General features: G+C 37.6%; 1 pseudogene; it reads left to right on the forward strand.

The window, feature by feature from the left end:
* The first annotated feature begins 1,177 nt into the window (after positions 1-1,177).
* Positions 1,178-2,035, forward strand: LOC133253503 (olfactory receptor 13C9-like; annotated as a pseudogene).
* The last annotated feature ends 7,495 nt before the right edge of the window (positions 2,036-9,530 follow it).

Below are 9,530 nucleotides of genomic sequence, written 5' to 3' on the forward strand. Positions count from 1 at the left end.
GATCTCAGATGACTGAAGCTCTGCTATCAGAATTTTATTCTCAAAGACATTTGGTATGTGTACCTACAGTCAATTAAGCCCCAGTCTTAATACCAAGTAAAGGTATAGCCTGGCCTACCCAACACTTGCTACCCTTTTTGAAATGTATGCATACAAAGTAGGGTGCAGCCTGAATTAAGTGAGTATCCTCCTTTCTATGGACAGAGGAGCTGGCTGGGCCATAGTCTTTGAAGCCACAAAAGATCAGATAAGACTTGGAGACTAAACAAGAAAAATCTCCTTTCTATAATCAATAGATATATAAATATTCTATTATTTTGAATACATTGTCTCACCATTGTAAAATAGAGTTTTCATAGAAAGCAGTGTAACTCATTGGCAAATGACTATCACAGAAATAGCTAGTCCTATACTGGAAACATAACTACTTTTTGAAAACCCTAAGTAAAAACCCATCTATTCAATCAACTTTTTTTCTCTAGGAATATTTTTTAATCTAGGTAGAATATCTTGAGAATGAAGAAGTGCTTTCAAAATTATACTCAGTTCTACTTAGTTGTTATAGGGAAGAATATCATATACTAATATCTGCTCTTTAGATTTTTTCAAATTAAAGTCATTTTCTCTACATTCTATAGCACACAACTCTGATCTTGTTCAGTTCAGTTCAGTCTCTCATCATGTCCAACACTTTGGAGCACCACAGACGGTAACACGCCAGGCTTCCCTGTCCTTCACCGTCTCCCAGAGCTTGCTCAGACTCATGCCTATTGAGTTCATGATGTCATTCAACTATCTCATCAATTCTGCTCCTGCATTCAATCTTTCCCAGAATCAGGATCTTTTCAAATGAGTCAGTTCTTTGCATCAGGTGGCCAAACTATTGGAGTTTCAGCTTCAGCATCAGTCCTTCCAATGAATATTCAGAACTGATTTCCTTTAGGGTGCACTGGTTTGGTCTCCTTGCTGTCCAAGGGCCTCTCAAGAATCTTTCCAACACCACAGTTCAAAAGCATCAATTCTTCAGCATTCAGGTTTCTTTATAGTCCAACTCTCATATCCATACATGACTTCTGGAAAAACCATAGCTTTGTCTAGACAGAACTTTGTTGGCAAAGTACTATCTCTGCTCTTTAATATGCTGTCTAGGTTGGCAATAGCTTTTCTTCCAAGGAGCATGTACCTGGTGATTCTCCTGGGGAACAGCACTTTGATCATCCTCACTCTCCTGGATTCCCACCTTCACACCCCTGTGTACTTCTTCCTCTGTCATCTTTCCTTCCTTGACATTTGGTACACATCCTCCTTTATCCCCTCAATGCTGATACACTTTCTATCAGAGAAAAAAAACTATCTCCTTCACTAGGTGTGTTGTTCAGATGTCTGTCTCTTACACTAAGGGGTCGACAGACTGTGTACTTCTAGCAGTGATGGCATATGACCGTTCCATAGGCATCTGCAACCCTCTGAGATGCCCTATCATCATGAGCAAGGCACTTTGTATTCAGATGGCAGCTCTCTTCTGGGGACTGGGCTTTCTCAACTCATTGACAGAAACAATTCTTGCAGTACAGTTGCCCTTCTGTGGAAAAAATCTCATCAATCATTTTGTTTGTGAAATATTGGCTTTTGTCAAGCTATCTTGCACAGATATATCCTTGAGTGAGATTACTATCATGGTGGGCAATGTAATATTTTTATTTGTTCCATTACTGTTGGTTTGTATCTCCTATATTTCATCCTTTCCACTGTCCTAAGAATCAATTCAGCCGAAGGAAGAAAAAAGGCTTTTCCCACCTGCTCAGCCCACATAATGGTGGTGACTGTGTTTTATGGGACAATCCTCTTCATGTATATGAAGCCAAAGTCCAAAGACGCTGCTTTTGATAAATTGATTGCCCTGTTCTATGGAGTCGTCACACCGCTGCTCAATCCTATCATCTATAGCCTGAGGAATACAGAAGTGCATGGCACTATGAGAAAATTGACAGCTAGACTGGTTCTGGAGGAAAGAATGAGAAATTTGCATCTTTGAATTTATGCACAAAATAAGCTCATATATTGGATGCAGGTTTTCAGTATAAGCAGAACAAAGGAAATAAAGGCTATACATAAAATCACAGAATTTAAGAGTTGGGAAGAAATTTCAGGGTAATAATCTAAGTTCATTATTTATGAAAATATCATAAAAATGTAGGGACATGTAGTCCATGAAGTGAGAACAAACTTTCAGAAACAAGAAAAAAATTGAAATTAAACTTTTCCAGAAATATCCAGGTTTAATTTTTGACAATTAAAAATATGTATTTTTCATTCCCCTTTTTGAGAGAACTACTTGAGTTCATGTTTTTTCTCTTTATTACTCATTTTTGTTTTACTCAGGACTTGATCAGCCCCAACCTCCTTTTTCTAGTATATATATATATATATATATATATATATGTATATTCCTTCTTCTTTCCCTTGCTGTGTTTCTTCTACACAGTTTGCTACACTATGCTGCATGCACCATGTAGTTATCCAAATATATCCTGTTCTTTCACACTTAAGGACAATAGTATATGTTACTTCATCCCCATTATCATATTTCTCCTATGGTGACAACTCAGGCATCTAATTAAAGAAAGTTTAAATGTTTTATCTTCTGAAAAATCCTTCCAAATTTACCCACAGTGATAGCACTGTTTACAATTGCCAAGATATGGAAGCAACATAAGTGTCCATCAGGTGATGAATGGATAAAGAAGATGTAATGTGTGTGTGTATATATATGTGTGTGAATATCATTGTTGTTTACTTGCTATGTCCAAAACTTTTGGGAACCCATAGACTGTCCCCTGCCGGCTTCTCTGTCTAAGAGATTTCTCAGGCAAGAATACTGGAGTGGGTTGCCATTTCCTTCTCCTAGGGATCTTCCTGACCCAGAGATCGAATCTGTGTGTCCTAAATTGGCAGGGGCATCTTTACCAATGAACCATCAGGGAAGCCCCAATAGAATATTACTCAGCCACAAAGAAAGAATGAAATTCTGCCACCTAAAGCAACATAGATATACCTAGAATATATTACACTTAGTGAAATGAGTCAGAGAATGACAAATACTCTATGCTATTACTTTTATATGAATTCTAAAAAATAGAACAAATGAATTTATGTTAACAAACAGTAACAGAGTCACAGATATAGAGAACAAGCTAGTGGTCATCAGTGAAGAGAGGGAAATGGGGAGGATGAGCCAAGGTATGGAATGAAGTGACACAAACTATTATGTATAAAGAAGCAACAAGATTTCCTTTCCAGAAGAGGAAATATATCCATTATTGTCTATTAATACTTTAAATGGAGTACAATCTGTAAAAATAGTAAATCACCATGCTGTATAACTGAAACAAATACAATATTGTAAATCAACTCTATTTCAATAGAAAAGAAGTAAAAATTAAAAATAAGGCAATAAGGATGCATCCTTCATCCATATAACATTAGAATTTTCAGGTACATGTATTCTGAAAGGTGGGAGTAATTAACGACAATGTTTCTACAATTAATCTCTTTTTTATAACCTATAACTTTTTTTTAAATGTATTTTCTGAAAACTTACCACACACATTTTGTTTGCAGTTCTGTATATTAAAATTTATCGGCTATGAGGACAAGTATTAAAATTAAAATCCACTTGTGATCATTATCATATTATAAGAAGAAAAGGATGTTAGTGTGGGAACTGTGGAGATCGAGGTAAAGTGAATCAAAAGAAATGGGAGCTCAATTATATACAGGACATGACACAAGAGATAAGTAAACATATGAGGTATAGTGAGAGCCTGCTTACCACTGACAGAGTTACACATACAGAAAGAGGAAAAACAAGAATAAACCATGAGATACTGGGTAAGAAGATAGTGTGAACTCACTGCTTTCAGTATATACATAGAGAAATATACATACAGAAAAAATAGAGATATAGATATGGCTAAGCATATATATAGAAATTAATATGGATTACACAAATGTTCAAACTACCACAAAATGTTCAAACTACCACACAATTGCACTCATTTCACATGTTAACAAGATAATATTAAATAGCAAGATAATGCTCAAAATCCTTCAAGCTAGGCTTCAACAGTACATGAACCAAGACCTTCTAGATGTAAAAGCTTGATTTAGAAACATCAGAGGAACCAGAGATCAATTTGCCAACATCTATTGGATCTTAGAAAAAGCAAGGGAATTCCAGAAAAAACATCTACTTCTGCTTTATTGACTACGTTAAAGCCTTTGACCTTGTGGATAACACCAAATTGTAGAAAATTCTTAAAAGAGGTGGGAATACCAGACTGCCTTACCTGCCTCTTGAGAACCTGTATGCAGGTCAGGAAGGAACAGTTAGAACCGGACATGGAACAACGAACTGGTTCCAAATTGGGAAAGATGTACATCAGGTTGGATACTTTCACCTTGCTTATTGAATTACTATGCAGAGTACATCATGAGAAATGCTGAGTTTGATGAAGCACAAGCTGAAATCAAGATTGCCAGGAAAAATATGAATAACCTCAGATAAGCAAATGACACCAGCCTAATGACAGAAAGCAAAGAGGAACTAGAGATCCTCTTGATGAGGATGAAACAGGAGAGTGCAAAACTAGCTTAAAACACAACATTCGAAAAACTAAGATCATGGCATTCAGCCCCATCACTTCATGGCAAATAGACGGGGGGAAAATGGAAACAATGAGAAACTTTATTTTTTGGGCTCCAAAATCACTGTCGATGATGACTGGAGCCATGAAATTAAATGACGATTGTTCCCTGGAAGAAAAGCTATGACAAACGTACTTCAGTTCAGTTCAGTTCAGTTACTCAGTCATCCGACTCTTTGCGACCCCATGAAGCACAGCACACCAGGCCTCCCTGTTCATCAGCATTCTAAAACCAGCTTGAACATCAGGAAGTTGACGAATCACGTATTGCTGAAGCCTGGCTTGGAGAATTTTAAGCATTACTTCACTAGCGTGTGAGATGAGTGCAATTGTGCGGTAGTTTGAGCATTCTTTGGCATTGCCTTTCTTTGGGATTAGAATGAAAACCAACCTTTTCCAGTCCTGTGGCCACTGCTGAGTTTTCCAAATTTGCTGGCATATTGAGTGCAGCACTTTCACAGCATCATCTTTTAGGATTTGAAATAGCTCAACCTGAATTCCATCACCTCCACTAGCTTTGTTCATAGTGATGCTTCCTAAGGCCCACTTCACTTGACATTCCAGGATGTCCGGCTCTAGGTGAATGATCACACCATCATGATTATCTGGGTCGTGAAGATCTTTTTTGTACAGTTCTTCTGTGTATTCTTGCCACCTCTTCTTAATATCTTCTGCTTCTGTTAGGTCCCTACCATTTCTGTCCTTTTGACCTCATCTTTGCATGAAATGTTCCCTTGGTATCTCTAATTTTCTTGAAGTGATCTCTAGTCTTTCCCATTCTGTTGTTTTCCTCTATTTCTTTGCATTGATCACTGGGGAAGGCTTTCTTATCTCTCCTTGCTAGTCTTTGGAACTCTGCATTCAAATGGGTATATCTTTCCCTTTCTCCCTTGCTTTTTCTGTACCTTCTTTCACAGCTATTTGTAAGGCCTCCTCAGACAGCCATTTTGCTTTTTTGCATTTCTTTTTCTTGGGGATGGTCTTGATTCCTGTCTCCTGTACAATGTCACAAACCTCCATCCATAGTTCATCAGGTACTCTGTCTATCAGATCTAGGCCCTTAAATTTATTTCTCACTTCCACTGTATAGTCGTAAGGGATTTGATTTAGGTCATACCTGAATGGTCTAGTAGTTTTCTCCATTTTCTTCAATTTCAGTCTGAATTTGGCAATAAGGAGTTCATGACCCAAGCCACAGTCAGTTCCTAGACCACATATTAAAGAGCAGAGACATCACTTTGACAAGGAAGGCCATATAGTCAAAGCTATGGTTTTTCCAGTAGTCACATACAGATGTGAAAGTTGGACCATAAAAAAGGCTGAGCATCAAAGAACTGATGCTTTCAAATTGTGGTGCTGAACAAGACTCTTGAGAGTTCCTTGGACAGCAAGGAGATCAAATCAGTCAATCCTAAAGGAAAGCAACCCTGACTACTCATTGGAAGGACTGATGCTGAAGCTGAAGCTCCAATACTATGGTCACCTGATTCAAAGAACCGACTCACTGGAAAAGACCCTGATGCTGGGGAATATTCAGAGCAGGAAGAGAAGAGGGTGGCAGAGGATGAGATGATTGGATGGCATCCTCAACTCAATGGACATGAGTTTGAGCAAACTCCGGGAGTTAGTGAAACACAGGAAAGCCTGGTGGGCCACAGTCCATTGGGTTGCAAAGAGTCAGACGTGACTGAGCAACTGAACAACAAAATATGGATGCAAATATTTGTAAAAGTGTGTATATTTCCATGTACATAGGTGCATATAAAAGCACATTTATTCCCCACTTGTGACCACTGAGAACGCCTAAGAATGATAAATGAAAAAATGTTAACTTTGAAATCTATGTACATTGGGTATAGAATACTATCAGTTCAGTTCAGTCAGTGTATGTCCGACTCTTTGCAAGCCCATTGACTGCAGCACACCAGGTTTCCCTGTCCATTATCAACTCCCGGAGTCCACCCAAACCCATGTCCATTGAGTCGGGGATGCCATCCAGCCATCTCATCCTCTGTTGTCCCCTTCTCCTCCTGCCTTCAATCTTTCCCAGCATCATGGTCTTTTCCAAGAAAAAGTGCCAAGTCAGTTGGCCAGTGTATTGGAGTTTCAGCTTCAGCATCTGTCCATCCAGTGAGTATTCAGGACTGATCTCATTTAGGATTGACTGGTTGGTTCTCCCTGCTGTCCAAGGAACTCTCAAGAGTCTTCTCCAACACCACAGTTCAAAAGCATCAGTTCTTCAGTGCTCAGCTTTCCTTATGGTCCAACTTTCACATCCATACATGACTACAGGAAAATCCATAAGCTTTGACTAGACAGACCATTGTTGGGAAAGTAATGTCTCTGCTTTTTAATATGCTATCTAGATTGGTCATTGCTTTTCTTCCAAGGAGCAAGTGTATTTAATTTCATGGCTACAGTCACCATCTGCAGTGATTTTCAAACCCAAGAATGTAAAGTCTGTCGCTGTTTTCATTGTTTCCCCATCTATTTGTCATGAAGTGAAGGGATTACCTGCCATGCTCTTAGTTTTTTGAATGTTGAGTTTTATGCCTGCCTTTCACTCTCTTCTTTCACTTTCATCAAGAGGTTCTTTAGCTCCTCTTCATTTTATGCCATAAGGGTGGTGTCGCCTGCATATCTGAGGTTATTGATATTTCTCCTGGCAATCTTGATTCCAGCTTGTGCTTCCTCCAGCCAGCATTTCTCATGATGTACTCTTCATTTAAGTTTAATAAGCAGGATGACAATATACAGCCTTGATGTATTCTTTTCCCAATTTGGAACCAGTCTGTAGTTCCATATTTGGTTCTAACTGTTCCTTCTTGACCTGCATACAGATTTCTCAGGAGGCAGGTAAGGTGGTCTGGTATTCCCAACTTGTTAAGAATTTTCCAGTTTGTTGTGATCCACACAGTCAAAGGCTTTGGCATAGTCAATAAAGCAGAAGTAGATGTTTGTTTGTTTGTTTGTTTGTTTGTGTAATTCTCTTGCTTTTTCTATGATCCAATGGATTGTTGGCAATTTGATCACTGGTTCCTCTACCTTTTCTAAATCCAACTTGATCATCTGGAAGTTCTCAGTTCATGGACTGTTGAAGCCTACTTGGCGAATTTTGAGTATTACTTTGCTAGCTTGGGTAATGTGTGCAGTTTGTGGTATTTGAACATTCTTTGGCATTGCTTTTCTTTCTACAAGATTATAGAATACTATAGTGACTCTTTTTCTTTCAGTACTTTAATGTTGTGGTTTCTTCATTATCTCAGGCTTGCAGTGAGAAGAAACCTCTCTCTTATGAGTATAAGGTATCTCTTTTCTGATTTTTAAGCAGTTTGTTTAAGATGAACCTTGGTGTGGTTTTCTTTCCATTTCTCATTATTTTGGATACTGAGATTCTTTGTCTATGTATTTATTGTTTTCATCAAGTTTAGAAAGTTTCTATCCATTTTTAAATGTTATTTTTGTTTTGTTTTGCATTTTGTATTTACTTAAAATACATTTTATTTCAATGCATTTTGTATTTACTACTGCTTTTTATTTTTTGGACTCCAGTTATATGTATACCATATCACTTAAAGCTGTCTCACACAGTTAATGGTCTGTTCACTTTTTTTCATTGTCTTTTCTGTTTTATTTTAAAGTGTTACTATTTCTCTGATTCCTTGTTCACTAATCTTTCCTTCTGCAGGGTCCAATTACTTTAATTCCATCCCAAGTATACTGGATAGATTCATATTAGATACACTTCATTACTAGATTTTAGAATTTGTATTTTTAAAATATCTCTATATAATTTTATATTTATAAATATAAATAAATATATTTATTTATAAATATATATCTCTAAATATAATTTTTTGTGTCTCAAATGACATGATTTTTTTCTCAGCCATATTGACTATATTAAATACAGTCAGAATAACTTCTTAATGTCATGTCTAGTAAGTCTATCAGTGTCATGTTTGCTGCTTTAAAAATCTACTTTCTTTCTTTTTTTTTTGTTTTATTAAAATGTTTTTAACAACTAAAAGGTGTGCCCATTTAGGTTATACAAGGTGAATTTTATAGGTGTGCAATGTGTTGATTTTATTCTCAGCCTTGTGTGAGCTCTGAAAATCATTCCCTCCAGTTCTTCTGGATGATCCTTTCCCAGGTCCTGCTTAGTTTCTTCATACACCTTCACTGATCAGTACTCAGCTGAAAGCAGAGCGGTGTCCCTTTAGAGCTCTAGCTCTTTTTTCTGTAGCTTCATCCTCTCTGGATTTGGACTTGAAAACTAGCTGCCTTGTTTTCCCTGGCCTCTCAATTCCATCCTCAAATCCTTTCCCGATGGGTTCCCTCTCCCTATCTTATTACCTGGAAAGTCATCATTCGGGGAAGTAAGTTGGGAAAATTAAAGGGTTCACTTCATTTGTTCCTCATCTCTCAGGGATCACTGTCCTATGTTGTTTCATGTTCAATATCTTAAAATTTATTTTTCACATTTATTTCTGTTGTATTTTTATTGCTTCAGGTAGAAGGGCAAAACACAGTCTCTGTTTCTTCTTGGTCAGAAGCAGAAATCTAATCCTCCCCTCCTTTCTGTTTTCCCCATCAGAAAACAAATCAGTTCAGTTCAGTCACTCAGTCATGTCTGACTCTTTGCAACCCCATGGACTGCACACACCAGGCTTCCCTGTCCAGTACCAACTCCCAGAGCTTGCTCAAACTCATGTCCATCAAGTTGGTGATGCCGACTTAGTTAATGAAATATTAAACAAATATTTCAGTATATTCTAGAATGGGTGGCAATGGAGTAAAGCTGAGAAAGAGAGGTAAATAGAG

This window comes from Bos javanicus, chromosome 8 (genome assembly GCF_032452875.1).
Source record: "Bos javanicus breed banteng chromosome 8, ARS-OSU_banteng_1.0, whole genome shotgun sequence".
In the NCBI taxonomy this organism is placed as follows: domain Eukaryota; kingdom Metazoa; phylum Chordata; class Mammalia; order Artiodactyla; family Bovidae; genus Bos; species Bos javanicus.